The sequence below is a fragment of the Thermobia domestica genome, unplaced genomic scaffold (assembly GCF_964235325.1).
Source record: "Thermobia domestica unplaced genomic scaffold, izTheDome1.hap1.1 HAP1_SCAFFOLD_243, whole genome shotgun sequence".
Taxonomy (NCBI): Eukaryota; Metazoa; Arthropoda; class Insecta; order Zygentoma; family Lepismatidae; genus Thermobia; species Thermobia domestica.
The window spans coordinates 230132-247134 of record NW_027655962.1 but is presented as its reverse complement, the minus strand read 5'-3'; the positions used below and the strand labels follow the sequence as shown (position 1 = coordinate 247134).

Genomic DNA, 17003 nt, shown 5'->3' with positions numbered 1-17003 from the left:
CTGTCCAATTTTACCTGCTTAGACGCCTTTGCCTCACTCTGTCTTCATGACGAAAAACCATTGCGGCCCACAGACTCAGACAAAATTAATAAATAAAAATAAAAAAATATTAATAATAATAATAAAGAGTGTAAATTGTAACTACAATAATGTTAGCTTGTTCTCATAATTTTAAGCATTGTTTTTTCCTCAAAATCTTATTTATACAAATGGTTTCTGGGTGTTCCACTGGTGCTACTGGTATATGGCCACGTCGTGCATATATGTTGAAGTGTCTTATGTGACTTACGAGATTCAAACGATATCACTGTGTTCATAATCGTCGCCTGCCAGTTTTGAAAGCGGCTGTATTGGATCCATAAAAAAAAAAAAGATTGAAGTTTAGACATCCAATTCAAGAAACAATTGTTGGCAAACCTTTTCCTATCTTAAAAATAATAAATTCAATATAGCCGCTTTGAAAACTGGCACGCGATGATTGTGAAGACTAATTTGCAGTCTGAACCTCGCAATATGACATAAGACACCCCAACATACATACACGGCGTGGCCACATACCAGTAGTAGCAGTGGAACACCCAGAAACATTCTGTGCATAAATAAGATTTTGAGGAGAAAAAAAATATGAGAGCAAGCTAATATTATGTAGTTATAATTTACACTGTCCACTATAATAAATATGCATATATATCAGTTTATATCGGTTAGTAGTTAAATAAAAATATAAATGTACACTATTCTGGTTTTATTTATTTAAATTCTCTTCAGCAGAATCTTCATGCTGCTCGTATTATTTGTTTCTATACATTAAGAACAATCTTCTCAAATATCAGAAATTCACATTTTAACTTGTAAAAACTTGTTCCAGGAAATTATGTCACTGACACGCTAATTCAATAAAAATCAACAACAACAATATTTATGGATGTTGCAAAAAATATGTTCCACAAATCTACGGCGCGTCAATAGATCTTTTCACGAAATGTCACTTTTTTGCTATTATCAAGAAATATCACATTGCTGAATAACAAGAAATACTCATTTGCTTCTGCATAATCTCACTTTTGATTACCACAACTAACTCTAATTTCGACGCTGGGAATTGTCACTCCAAGTTCTGTGGAACTGCAGCTGAATTCTTAACTGATTTTCTTGTTCGTCTCTGTATGGCATGTTGAAGCCAAATCCCAATAATCTACGCGATTTCATCGTTAGTTACGTTTCTCTCGTGTTGCAGTTTCTGAAAATAAAAATAATAGGCAAAGTTTAATAACATAATAACAGCAGGGAATGATTAGAGATCAATTATTACATCTTAAACTTACAAAAATATTTAAAATGTTTGTGTAGGACCTACAGCAGGTTGTGAAGACAATAATGTGTTACAAAAGTAACATCCTGAAGAAAGTGTAAAGGGCAAGGAAGACACCAGCTAAAGCTGAAGGTGACATACCTCAGACTGTAGCTTAATTACGGTCGTTTTAACATGTTGAAGTTGTCGCACTTTTATTTTTAAAAAGTATAGCATTTTATAAATATTAAACCTAATATTAAAAATAATAATAATATGAAAACATGTGGCAGCATTTGAGTTGATGAAGAACTAGCGTCTCATTCCGAAGGCTCCGATCTCAAATCTGGGCCCGATCATTCTTTTTCCCTCAGTCGCACAAGATGAATGCCGAGATGGTTACTAAGGCTTTGATGACCGCTACCTTGCTCGATTTCTTTGCCACGGAGCAGGCCATACATATTACTTTGCCTTATACAAATGAATAATTTTGATAATGTAGGAATTAATCATGAAATGCTCAAGAAAACTACCAACATGACAGAACAATTCAGTAAAAAGATGAAATATATTTTATACATATTCAGCTCTCTCTTCCACGGACACTTAAATGTAACGTGTCACTTGAGGACAGGAAAATTGCACATTTTGCTAAAATAAGGATTTCCAAAGCCTTTTAAATGTTATAACAGCGGTTGCAGTATATGCTTTTGGGAAATAAAGTTCACAGGAAGATGGTTCTGAGAATTATTCATGGCACAATAGTAAGTATTTAAAGCGAAGAAAATAAAAAGGGCACAAGAATTATTTTTTATACAATATTTTAAACATAGTGTATCCCTCTTCAAATGACAACTTCTATATTTTGTTTTCCACTCTGAAAATGAGATTAAAAAACAGTAGGGAGAGTTTCTTACCTATTATTGCGTTAGCGATTAACGAGAAAAGCTCTTTCCTTTTGCACCATGCCAACTAAATTGCTCAGCTATTGCGCTTGTCTTTTTCATGATGTTTCTTGTGATGGCTTCTAAGCTGTGGCCTCCCAGTTTTTCATTTCTTAGACCTGTAATGAAATACACATTAAGCATTCAAGTAATAGTAATGGAAATTTAGAGCATACAACTGATGCCCTTAAACAAATTACATTGATTTTAGACGACAGTCTCACCGAGTCAGTTGCAATTGGCGCATCCTCAAAAATTAATATTTGCACTGACGTTTTATTTTTCCAATAAAAGAAAAATTACATACTAATTTTCAAGCAGTTGTACAGGTTTGGCAAAAACCATGGTTTTTATTTTTTAAAAAAAAGTTTTTTTTTGTTTAAATAATTTACTCTATGTATTTATATTAGATATGGACAGAAATTAATTTGTTTCGTCTTGGTGTTATTATGCAACAACAAGGTTATCCTGAAAGGGAATCCAAACCGCTTCTCGGCTTACATCCAAGAGAAATTGTCCACTCACTCACGAAGGACTCCTGATAAAAATACGTTATACTGATCTTTACATAGGCCTAGTTGTTAATATAATTGTCATGAGTCATTTCGGAAGGACAAAAAGATAAGTAGTTACAGAAGTAAAAACATTATACAGAATTACATATAAATCAAGAAACTCCCGCCTTAGCCATTGGGAAAATCCTATTATTAGTTTAAATGTATTTGTATGTAAAATTTTAAGTTCGACGTATCATATTAAATGACAAATTTATTATGTAGATAACATTCAACAAAATTAAAACAAAGTCGAATCCAAGCTGATGTTGGAAGCTACGTAGGCAGTTGATACATTTTGCCAATTTCTATCAATATATTTAAGCAACCTTGGCTTCTTTATAAAACAACAGGCATTCAGGCAAATAGAAATATACAATTTGGTTTCGTTTCGTATGTTTAGCCTTAACATCCTTATGAAATACAAAAGTTATCACGAAGAAGACTTTCGCTTAAAGGGACACCTAATCGCTACTTGGTTTACACTTGAAAGATGGGTTGTGGTTCGACCGAGAATTGAACACGGGACCCCTTGATTAAAAGATGAAAAGTAGATAAACATAATGCAGATGGTGTGATATGTGGAAACGTCACCATGAAGTTCACACGATTTAAAGCATTTTTCGTTTGGTTTAAACCTGTTGGGTTTTTTGAAAAAAAAAAACAGCTGTTTAAACCAGCCAACCCTGCCGTTGTAAATTAGAAATTGATGAAAGCAACGTTTCTATAAAAAATATTACGAAATCTACAGGAAGACGAGGAATAATTTAACAGTTTTAGAATATACACGGTGGTTGTAAAGTCAATACCTATTTTTAATCTAGATTATCCTAGAAACTAGCATCAGCTTAGCTGGCCAGTTAACATTTTAGAAGTTGTGGAAAATGCGGGTGCATACGTTGCAATGTAACTTAATAACCAAATGGTGCACTCTAATAATGTATTCGATGAAAATAAAACTGTGATAAGTTGTTTAGTTTTAGAAATATTCATTGTTACAAATAAGAACTGACTTTACACCCACGCTGTATTCAGGGAGTAGTAATGCAGAAAACAAACTATTCGCGAACATGGATGAGAGATACTTTCTAGCATGCATTGTTTAACAAGTCACGTATTTCCAAACTACTTCCAAAGCAAAGCCTACACGAAGTTGTTCCATCAGAATTCATAAATATCAAATTCTGCGGAGAATTGTAGGTACTATAACGTCAGCAACCTATATTAATACACTAGTTTAGCACAGATTGAAAATATTATGTATAACTCAAGAAGCAGGTATTGTACATGGAAATTAAGATGAAATGAAACATTTAGTTTAACGTCCGACGTTTATGCATCCAGGGTGAGACGCTGATGATGAGAAATGAATGAAATAGTGGAATAAACTAAGTGGGAGGAAACGGGACAGCCCCGAGAAAACACACGCACACGGTTTGTCTACCACAAAGACCGCTTGGCGCTAGCTGGGATCGAACCAAGGACCCCATGCAGCAGAGATGAACTACGTACTTTCTAAACGTTTCAACTAGTTCTAAACGTACTCGCTTCACTGTCAGACCAACAATTGAGCCTCTTTCACTCTAATATACGGAATTTTCAAAAACTCCGGTCCGATACAGTTTAAAGTGTATATATATTTTTGCATATGTATAATGTAATGCTTTATTAACTGTTATATTGTTTCATATCGTTGTATGGAAATTAGAATAATGAAAAATTGTACCTCTCTTACTTAAATTGACGCTATTTTACTATCGGATGTAGATTTAAATGTATAAATATGTACACATTCAATGTTCTTGTGACGTGTCCAACTCATACGTTCATGTTGTGAACAATTTGTATGAAAACGTGTGAAAATAAATACAATACAATCAGTGTTTGAAAAACCCGGACTTTTTTGAAAAAGCCCAACACACCTGGACCCATATGGGGTTTTTCGGGATTAATTGTTTTTTCTTCGGGTTTGAGTTTTTTTTTTTAATATTCCAATGCCTTTAGGGTAAAAGTGTTAAAATGTGATTTATATTTCAAGATTATGATTGTCACAACTTGCAACAATTTCACTGCTGTTTTGAAAAATGACTGTCATTTTGAAATTTTACGTTGGATCGCCGCCAAAATATATACAGTTAATTTAGAGTGTCTTGTGCTTCTACTCTGAAAATTTCAACTTGAAAAACTGAAAATTGCGGCGTGGATACCCGCTATTTTGAAATTTTAGGTTGGTATGCCGCCAAAATCTGAACATGAGAAATTTAGTTTGTCTCGTACTTGTACCCTGAAAATTTAAACTTAAAAGACGGAAAGTGGTACCCTGTTGTACGCGTGGTACAGGCAGACGAACGAACAAATATAGAACGAATCAGCCTAATACCTTCACTGACATTCGCCAAATATATTAATTGAGAACAAATATATTAATTTAATTTAAACAAATCAATCTGTAACTCATGTTTTATAAAATAAAAGTTTCAAAATGTCTTAAATAAAATTAAATATTTTTTAGCGTAAAATAAATGGTTCTATTGTTGAAGTTCACTTCCGATACTTTGTGCGTTGAATTACGGGAATTTCCCGAGCACTTGTTGCAAGACCGTTCTCCCAGAAAATTAATTTAAAACAATTAACATATATGTAGGGTGTTTCAAAACAACACCGACACCGGTTTGGGAGGTGATACCTGACACCAACGTAAGACAAAAAGTATAGATCAACCTAGGTGAACAAATGCTTCCTTTCGGAGTTTTAAGCTGCCGAAAACATGAACAAGAGGTAGTTGGCCAGTACTCCAAATTATATGCCAGTAGCAAGGCTAGCCCTATAAAAATTGTTGCGTGAGTACCGCAGATTCTGAAACGCGTATTTTTGGAGAGTGCACATCTCAGTTTTTAAGTGAAGTCTCGACACGACTACGGTAGGTACCACAGTTTTGGCGCTATAGACCTTTAAAGTTTATCTTTTCATATTTTCGGCAGCCTACAAGTCCGAAAGGAAGCAATTGTGCACCCAGGTTGGTCTATATTTTTGTCTTATTTTGCTGTCAGGAATCATCTCAAAAACGTTGTCGATGTTGTTTTGAAACACCCTGTATAATTCAATTTCATAAAATAAATGTTTCAATATGTCTTAAATGAAACTAAATATCTTACAGCGTAAAATAAACAGTTTTATTAGGGACGCGGTAGCTCAGTGATAGAGCATTCACCTCCGGTGCTTGGGGTCCCTGGTTCGATGCCAGCTCGCGCCGTGTCGACTTCTTGGTGAATAAACACCGTGCTCGTGAGTTTTCTCGGGTTCTTCCGTTTCCTCTCACTTGGTTCATTCCACCATATCATTCATTTCTCATAATCACGGTCTTTTATAGCCTAACAGGCATAACCGTGGGACGTAAAACTGAAAGATTTCATTTCATTTTTTTCAAATAGTTTTATTGTTCAAGTATTCAGTTCCAATGCTTTGTGCGTTTAATTGCTGAAAATTCCCGAGCACTTCTTTCGCGACGAAGGTTTATTATTATTTTCCGAAAATGCAAGCTTTCTATACTGTACATCGAAACTTCCACTAGTACAAAGTTTGAATTCAGGACTTGAAATAGTAAGCGTTACGCACCCTTCGAAACTCCGAGAACTAAGATTCTTAAATTTGACACGAATTTTTACGCTATTGCTGCTGTTGATTCTACAGAAAGCTAGTTGAAAAGTAGCAACAAATAACTAAACTAAACTATTGTTGGAAAACCAAACTCTACTGAAGAATACCAGTGTTACAATCAAAGATAATAAAAAATAATACTAACATTTTTATTAATACACTACATATTTACTAGTACTACCAGCACCTATGGCACTAAACCCATCAGATGTATGAGGGATAATGTCCTTCGGCGTCGCTAAGTAAGCGAGCACACTATTCACGGAAAGTATTTTCTAAAATATAAAATTGCATATTTTACTTGAAATAGGATATAAGCACATTTCATAAATTAATTTGTTCTATAATTATCTCAATCTAAGGTACGGCTTTTTAAAATGCATTCAGTGCATTAAGAACTTTATAAAGGCCTCACTTTGGATGTTGTATACCTTAACGTGAAAGCACCTAATTTGCCCAAGGAAAGTCCAAAATCTGATAGGAATCACTTCCAATGTGATCACGTTAATTGCACCAATAATATACTAACGAAAATCTCAAAAACCCAGGTGGGTCGAACCCGAAAAAAACCGGTGTTTTTTTCCGGGCTGGACCCACTTGGGCAAACCCTGAATACAATACAATACAATACAAGAATAATTGTAATTTTTCGGCAAATCTAGTCTGATGGCCCCCTTGAATTTTATATATGCTAGGTGAAATATTTACATTCGCCTGCCGCAAATCACTTAAGAGACAATAACAAAATTAGCGAAAGAATTATAATTTTTCAACTAATATTTCGAGCGGCACGCCAATAGTAAACCTGCACACAGAATTAGGCAATACTCTAGCAGGCTGTTGTACCAAATTTTGACGCATTTCTTGCATCTTCCAGTTTCTTTTTGCAGAACATGCACTAAATGAAAAATCCTTAAGTTTCACGTCCCACGCCTATGCCGCTTAGGCTAAAGAAGACGGTGATAATGAGAAATGAGTGAAATGAAGAAAGTGGGGGGAAACGGGAGAACCCCGAGAAAACCCACGAGCACGACGTTTGTTCACCACAAAGTCGACACGGCGCGAGCTGGCATCGAACCAGGAACCCCAAGAACCGGAGGTGAACGCTCTAGCACTAAGCAACCGCGCCTCCCTATGCACTAAATGAGGAGCTCTAAAAGAAAAGGCGAAACAACTTGTGCTAGGTGGCCAGTAAAAAAACAAGAACGCTATTTAACCGAGTCAGGGCAGAAGCACAGCAGGGGGGCCCGAGCGACAGCGTAGGGAGCAGGAACATCAGCGACAGGGGGTGGGGGGTACGCATAAAAGAGGATGGTCATTCACAATATTTGTAATTATTCTTATCTTCAAAAACACTTAATTTCGATCCTTAAAAAAAAACTCCTTTCACAGCTAATACACGTGTGTTACACCCCCTTTCTTTCTCACCTTTACGAGTGAAAATAGTGTATGCAGGGCTATTGCCTCTGTCCTGAATTTTTCTTCGTGAATACATCTTTTCCACACTTTGCGCAGTTGATTTTACGCGCTTCACCATACCATGACTCTGCATAAACTTTATAATCCTTCTCTCGGTAAGTCTTTACTTTGACTCCAACTGTGACTTTAATCGGTTCTTATAGGTTCAGTTACTTCCTGGAACTGTTTGTGCGTGAATCACTTGTTAGAATGTTGTGTGCCTTTGGTGACGTCTTAGTTCATATTTTTCCCACTAGGTGTCTGTGTAGTCATATGGTAGTTGGTTAGTAGTCACATGTTCTGTGTGCATGTATGTGTGTGCTGCTGTTTGTGGCATGCGAGAAGCGCGTAATTGAATTGGTTGAATTGAGTTAGAGAAAACCTATCATAGTTGTGGTCTAAAGTGAAGATATTTTCGACGTATTGTAAAAGTGGACGTTTATTGGTTTCTTGTTTGTAATAATAGCAAGTGTGCTCGGTTTAATAAAACGACGTGTGTGCGGAAAGGAACATTTTTCAGTAATGTTGAGTATTGTGCATGTGTTCTTGGTATCTTATTTTTTCGTGTGTGGAATCAGCAGTTATGAGTTCATTATTTATGAGTGTTCTGCTATGGCGAAATGGTGAGTGTTTTCTTTTTTTAATTCATATTATTTTTATTCTTGATTTGTTTTGCATTTGAGTATTAGGCAAAGTATTTGGTTTGCTGCTGCTTGTCCTATTGTCTTGTTGAGATGTAATTTTTTTTTGTCATGCACTGATTTATGATTAGAGACGAGTGTTTTTTTTTTTAAATTTTTCCCTAATTATCTTAGCTTTATAGTAGTGGTGTGATTATTTTGGATGTTTTTATGGTACTTGAGCGGGGGGTTTGGGGGGCGGTAGCCCCCCATTTAGATCTCAAAATTCACAGTCACCGCTTCACCTGAATTGATGTTTAGTAACATTGTGGGCCTTGTACTTATAGTATAATTCTTAACTTTGTATAGTAACATTGTGGCCCTTGTACTTATCCGGTCAGTTGTAAATTGCTCCGGGAACCGGATCACATGAATCGGTTGAAGTCACAGTTGGAGTCAAAGTAAAAATTTGCCCTTCTCTCTTTACTACACAATTCTTTAAAAAAAATCACATTACGGCCATCGCAGATGTTCACAACTGACGTATGAACCGGAAATTCCCGTCGCTTACTCTTACCCTATTTGCATTCAAAATCCATTTCAATAAGCTGTGCAATGACAGAAATAACTTACATTCACACTCTTATTCCTTCACGAAAAATACTTCACATTTTACCTATAAATTTTGCTCTCGGTGTAAACGTCTGCTCGAATGAACCCCACAATTATTATAACCCAGTGGTGTATTTAAGGGGGGCTTCCGGGTTTAAGCCCATTGAAATTGTACTTACTATATTAAAGTAAATAAATTATCTTTCAGAATTTTTTCATCTCCACGAACAAAGTTAGCCAAGTGTCTGTCCCCTAAAAAAAATCGTGAATACGTCATTAAAATGGTAATATAGGCGCCATTATCCCTTGATCAAAATAGAAGAGTACGTGCCTGCTCCCTTCGGAAGCACCCCCTTGGGCCCCCGCCTTCACCCTCCATGACTATTTTAGATGGTATTCGTGCTTTTTAGTAGCCCCCTAACACAGATTGATTTCTATTTTTTGTACTGTACTTCTTATCGACACATCAGGACTCAGTATAAATACGCAAATCGTAAAAGAATTGTAACTTTTCGACAATTAATTCTGACGGTCTCCTTGAATTTTATCTATGCCAAGTGAAAAATTTATACTTCGCTTGGCGAAAATCATTGAATACACAACAAGAAAGAAAGTGGCGAAAAAATTATATCTCAGTAAGTATTTCGAGCAGTGTTTCTTCCAGACCTGTTTTTGGGAGGGCAGTGCCTCCCGGAGCATCCAAAACAATACGTTTACAATAATAACTAGAATAGTATTTGCAATGCCCCCGGAACATTACTTCTGAAAGAAACAGAGATTTCGAGTGGCACGCCAGAAGTAAACCTACACGCAGAATTATTATAACCTGTCATTAAAATGGTAATATACGCCTGGTAACTCTTTACTTTGGGCAAGGTAGTAATATTATAAAATACAAATCGCCGAGCGAGCGTTAGCGATTGAAGGCGGATTAGAGCCCCGTAGGGCACGTTATCTTATGTTTTTCCTTCTTGAGAACTGTAACTAACTGCAGGAACAGGTTCAGATGAATGGTTTATTGCCACTGCCTTGCCTAAAGTAAAGACTTGCCCACAACTTTTCCCTTTGGAAAGCATCTACTCGCTCCTGTTGTCCTCCACCTTCGCCCTGTTCTGATTCAGATAGTATTGTTGCGGGAAGTTTCTAGAACACAGGTCCCCATATAGGTTAACAGATTTCTTTCTCTGTACCAAAGTAAAGTATTTATTTCACATAGTATTGCCGAGCGAGCGTTAGCAAATGAAAGCGGGTTAGAGCCCCGCAGGGCACGTTGATTTCTGTTTATATTACATATAAATGGGAAGGGAGACCTGTGTTCTAGAGCCCTGCTTATTGGTGCTTTTTAGTGGCCACGTAGGCTGATTTGTATTTTTTGCACTGTAGTTTTTACGTGATACATCCGGCCCCGTATATATATACGCAAATCATAAAATAATAACTGTAATTTTTCGACAATTACTTCTGACGCTCCCTTAGAATCTCATCTATGCCATGTGACGTATTTCAAATCGCCTATCGAAAATCACTTAGGAGACAATAAAAAGAAAGTTATTAAAATAATTCATTTTTCAGCAATTATTTCGAATGGTGAGCCAAAAGAAACCTGCACGGTATTTTATGTATAATCATAAACAATGGAAATCTAGCCTCCCACATGAATTTATTACAGACAATAAAGCTAAATTTTACAGACAATAAAGCTAAATTATTTTATGTAATCGTTCTACTTACCGACTTTTGTTGTAAGCTTCATTTCATTTCATTTCGGCCTCCAATTGGACACCTTCTTCATAGGCACGACCGTTCAGATCCAGATGCCTTCTTTCTATTTATATAATAAATATAACTGTAAAATGGTAAGATTCGAATTAGTGTTTCACATGAATCTTTGATCTTTAGAATTGCCGGGATTCTGTCACAACTTCACAGGAACAGATCAACATTCAAATTCAACATATCGCGCAAGGAATGCTGGTACTTTTGAGAAACAAATGACGGTTGATATAGCGATGCTATTTTGCGATCTGAAATAAATGCCTGTGCGATGTCACCAAGATATTATAAATTTCAAATTTTTAACAAATATATTTTTTTGATGCTGCTATAATTAGTATAATGATTGGTAATAATGCTACTACGATACTCTTGTGAGAGAACTGATTCAACATTCGATAAAATATTCTGGAAATAATTCTAAAATATTGCATGAAAATATTTCATTTAAGTTACAGGACAAGGTAACAAAAACATTTCCATACAAAATTAATAGGCGTTTTAAAAATATTTCTGAAAAATATTTCTCATATTACGAACGAATTTATTTTTAAAATATTCGAAATATTTTAAAAATTATATTTCATATGTTTTCTTGTAAGAATAGAAAAGATTGCATATGACATGTTCTAAAACATTTTATTCTGTTCACAGGCCTATTCTGTTTTCTTTATCATGTAGGCCCTATGTAAAACATTTTTAGTGTTACTTCGAAAACATTTTCTCTTTCAACTAGAGGTAAAAAGTGCGGGGGGATGCCGCCCCCACCTGGAAAAAATATGTACGGCGTCTCCCCAGTTCCTAAAAAAAATGCAATGGTCAAAGATAGTCAGGGGCAATGGCGTGACGTCATCCGCTACTTACCGTCCCCCCGCCTTTTCAAATCCACTTTTACCCCTGCTCTCAACATTGAAAACATATTACATTACATTCAACACAATATTTCTATTACAATTTGTGAAACTTTTCCTTACATTATTTTCTACTAACGTTCTAAAAATGCGCATCCTGTCAGTGGCGTATTTACGATTTTGTTTCGTAGAGGGAATTTTTGCTAACTTTATTCCTGGACATGTGAAAATTGTGCAGGATATTTTATTTACTTTAATATAGTAAAACAAATTTTGGTGGGACTTAAGCCCGGAAAGCTTATTTAACGCCACTGCTTCCTGTACTTCATTAAATGTTCTCCAAACACATTTTAAAAAATATTTCCGGCAAATATTTGGGATACTTCTCAGATCTAACAAGGAATATGTTTTCTCTAATAACGGAAGAGTATATTCTGAAAACAATGTAAAAATGTTTCTATAATAGACCTATATCAGAAAATGTTGTTCACTAAAGACACAAAATATTTTCCAAAACAGAATGGAAAACATTTTTCTATTCATTTTTAATGTTTTCTTTTATCTGCTTTAAAGTTTTATATTCAAAATTTGATAAAATATTCTGGAAATAATACTAAAATATCATACGAAAATATTTAATTTAAGTTATAGAAGAAGATTACCAAAATACTTTTGTGAAAATTAAGTAAACCTTTTAAAAACATTTCTGAAAAATATTTCTTATATTACGAAATATTTTTTTAAATATTCTAAATGTTTTTATAATATATATTTAATACGTTTTCTCGTAAAAATAGAAAATATTGCAAATAACGTATTAGAAAACATTTTTTAAATATGTGGAGTATATTTCGTTTAATTGTTTTCCGTATGACATATGGAAAACATTTTTAGTATCATTTCAAAAATATTTCCCTTCTCAACAGTGAAAATATATTAAATTAGATCCAAAACAATATTTCTAATATATTTTGTGAATATTTTCCTGGATTTACTTTCCGGCAAGCATTCTCAAAATGTACTCCAGGTAATTTCTGAAATCTTTTACAAACATTTTTGGGAAAATATTTTCGGGAAATATTTGGAATACATTGGGGAAACCAGCATGGAAATGTACAGAGAAGGAAAATCTTTTGGAAACCAAGGAAAATATTTTCTTTTGATTGAGGAAATATTCCTTGCTGTGTGGGAAATGACCTCAACCCGCTCAAAATAGAGGTCATAGGTCAACTAGTTCTGCAAACGATTTACCAGTACATCACAAATTATTCAGCAGTCTACTCCTTCAGCATTGGTTAAGCTTGAATTTTCCTTGTCGGAGGCATGATCGTCCACAAGTTGAGTGGGGGTGGGATTCGTGAAAATACTTTTTAAACTTGTCTCTGTAATTGTGATTTTATTTTATCAAGTTTGGAGTTCCCGCCGAACTGCCTCTAGTGTCTGTCACACTAGCGGACGGTCAACAAAATTTTTCCACAGAAGCTGATCAAGTGTCTAAATTTATAACATTGGAAAGTAGATCGACGAAACAGAGATTTCTGTTAGGTTTGACTGGTTTGTTAATAATAATAATAATAAAAAAGGTTTTATTTAGAAAGATAGTATGAATGGTCCAGAACTATTAGTCACTTTTGGTATTGATTAGCAAATTAAATTAAGCCTATATTTCTGACTTTGACTAAATTAGATCTTCTGTACTATGTAGTCTTTTAAAATTGTCCATTGATTTAATGTGTATAACTGTAGAGTGATTCCACTTTGCAGTTCTTTCCCTTTTGGTTCTTAAGTGGCTCCTAAAATATTCACAAGTATGCAAGATCACTGCAACGTATTTCTATCAGTTGACCTCCGTGGGTGATGAGTCTGTGGATTTATCACCTTTGTTATCAAGGGATTCTGGTTTCGAGTTCAAATGAATAACAATATCTATCGAGTGCAAATTGAGTAGTGGTTCGGATCTCACTTTAAGCTGTAGGTCCCGTTCTTCATAACCCCGCTGTTATGTCCTTAACCATAGAAAGACGAAGGTTGATCAAATTTACCCCCACTTTCTTTTTCTCTTTGCCCGAACAAATGAATTTTACAACGTTTGAATTTTTTTGTATTTTCTTCTGTAATCTAAACTTAAATTTAGTTTTATTAGAAAACACATTATTGTGGTAGTTTTTTTTTTAATGGCGCAGGTGACTAAATACATCTTTTTTAGCAACTTAGAAGTGTTAAGAGAAGTACAGTTTTACTTTAAAAGGATCATTGTAAACTTATCTATTCTTTGAATGGATGACTAAATTAACATAATCTACTTTTATCCATTGAGCAAACTTAAAACTCTCAGGTTTAGTATAGTAACTTGTCTACACAGGCTAATGTATTTCAAGCTACTTCATGTCTGCTAACCAAATGCGGTAGTAGTCTGTACTGGGACTTATATTTGTAATATTTCCTATGAAAATAAAATTTCACAAGTCTTAAAATAATTTTACAGCTCACATTTATTAGTAGCAGCCATTAAATAACTTTAAAATACATTAGTAGGGTTAAAATTGGAATTTACAACCGCGAGCAAAATTGCCCACCTTAGTCTTTCACGTGACCAATTACAGTTTAGTCTTCCTAGGGTTAATGTTAAGATACACGGATGACTAATGATAGTGAATGATTATGAAGGATTTAGTGGCATGAGAACGGGAAAACCCTCACGAATATGATATTGTCCATCATAAACTCATGAGGCCGGAGATTGAACCAAAGATCCGTCGCACCAAAAGGCTACGTTCTACCTCTGAGCAATCAACCCTTTGCTTCCGCAGTGCTGATGAATGACGTCATACTCTAATGACCTGGTCATACTTCTCCAACGTAGTGGTCTTCTACACACATCTTCCTAATTGTTCCCCACTTCCCCCCTCCCAAGATTTCTGATTAAATGAACAGCGAAATCGTATTAAAATAAAATCTTTGAGTTTTGTCCCACGGTTATGCGGGCAGCCTAAAGGAGACGGTGATGATGAGAATGAATTAAATAATGGAGTGAAGAAAGTGGAGGGGAACGATAGAACCCTGAGAAAACCCACGCACACGGTGTTTGTCCACCACAAACGTACACTCATGTCCAAAATTATTGTCGCATGTCTATAAATATGTTGTTTTACGAATAAAATTTGATAACGAATTCGCCCTGTATTTCTTATAATGTTGGTATGTGCATAATCGGCAAAGACATGTATGTGGCAAATTTCATGTCAAAAGAGTAGTAAATAAGAATAATAAAACGAAAATAAAACTTTCTTGTCCATTTGTTTTACTCATTCTAATTTACGTGCTTATAATTCTTTCCCTATAAAATTTTCTACAAATATACATTTCTCGATTATACACATAGTATCGGTATTAAAAGTATCCTGTAAAATCATTATCAAATTATATTCTTACAAGAAGGCAGTTATAGATATGCGACAATCATTTTGGACATGAATGTACATTTTATTGTTTCAATGATTTGTGAAATAGTATATTTTCTAGTTATATTAACACCTTCAAAACAATATTTCCTAAAATTTATTGCAGATATCAGAATGGTATTTGGCCAAATGCAATCTACTTTAGCTGACCTTAGTGAAGGAGTATCTCCCGTCGAGAAGAAAGTCGACACACTTCTAAGTAATGATGTGAGTGTGAAAGCAGAGTCCATAAACGAAGAATCCGAACATCTTGGTCTTCTGCTTCTGCGAACGTTGGATGATTTTCATACATTTGAGAGAAAGCTTGAAGATCCTAACTTTGGAAAGAAATATGTAAGTGTCCTATCAAAACTGTACAAGTTATGAAGCAGGTTTCAAATTTTTGTTATATCTTTTAATTTACGTCTTTGTGGAACATCTCTTTTTTGATTAAATGTTAGCATCAACTCCATTTTGGCCAATTTAGCCATTATCATGTGCATTAGCTATGGACTATAATTTTGGCAGTAGCGGCTCGTAGTCTGTACAAGCACCGGTTGCAATGTTGCAATATCAAAGGTATGTAGGTACGCGCAAGTGTCCCCCCCCAAAAAAAATATTCAGGAAATATGAAGAGGAAAATCTTTTAAGCTCTATTTATATATTATTGATTAAATTGTTTCTCTAATACTGATTTAATATATAAGCTATTTCCTTTTTTTTCAAACAACCACTGTCAATGTACGTTTATACGTTATTTATATACAAAACCTCTACACTCATGTTATTGAACACGAGATAAATCGAATATATAGTATGTGCTGTAAGCCATGAATGATGGCGTTAATCCGAAAAGAAGAAAAAAAAAGCAAGAAAATTGCATGCACGCAGTTAAACAAAATTATTTAATTATATAATCTATGCATTATTTTAGAATGGAAGGTCTTTCTTCGATCTTTTAGGCTTCAAATTTTCTATGACTTTATTGAAATCTGAAATGCTGCTCGCCAAATTTCTCTGAATAGAAAGCATCGCTACCGCAAATATTTTCCGCTTTATTTTCTTTAGGGTCCAGAAACACCTCTCTCCTCCGACAATATGCATTTTGTTAGCATTTCTTTGTATAAATGTACGGTACGAAAAGTCCATTTTCAGAAACCACGTACTTTTGTCTGTAAAGAAGCATGAAATCTAAGATGTTTTCCTTCCAAAATGAAAAAAAAAATAGTTTAACATTCCAGCAAATTAAGCTAAAGAAGACAGATGAGTATTGGAAATGAATGATTTGATATTAATTTATGCTCTCCGCCGGAAATCGAACACCGAATCATGTGCACGAAAGACACAGAGCTAGGAATTTGACCAGTAGTAAGACATTTTCTTCTTCGAGACTCGATCGATCCCCCCCCAGAATTGGGTCTTTTTTTTAAAATAAATCTTATCCTAAGAATTTTCACTTTTGTATTATAAATGTTAAATAAAATCTATTGACTTCGAACGACCGCCCCCCCCCAAACTTTCAGCTTGGATTCGTCCCTGCTACCACCAGACTTATATTTGCTCTTTGCGAGTTTTTGTGAATAACTTCTTTTTTTCAAGCGTCTGTATCTTCCTCACCCTATGAATTCAGTCAAGCGCTGCTAAGCGGAGGAATTTGTAACTATTACAGAAGCTGACCAGTTGCAGAAGATAGGCAACCGCAAGAAAGCTATAGGGGAAGATAGGAGCGATGCAAGAATAAATCCACTTCCCCATGTTAACAGATAGGAGATTGCTGCCATATGCTCGATATTACTACTTCCA

General features: G+C 35.0%; 1 long non-coding RNA gene across 1 annotated transcript; it reads right to left on the bottom strand.

Moving 5' to 3' along the window:
• Window positions 1–594: 594 nt before the first annotated feature.
• LOC145676609 (uncharacterized) lies at window positions 595–11076 on the bottom strand. Its single transcript, XR_014129415.1, has 3 exons — window positions 10868–11076; window positions 2209–2354; window positions 595–1240 (listed from the first exon to the last, which is right to left on the bottom strand). It is a non-coding gene; the product is annotated as an uncharacterized LOC145676609 (long non-coding RNA).
• Between the last annotated feature and the right edge of the window lie 5927 nt (window positions 11077–17003).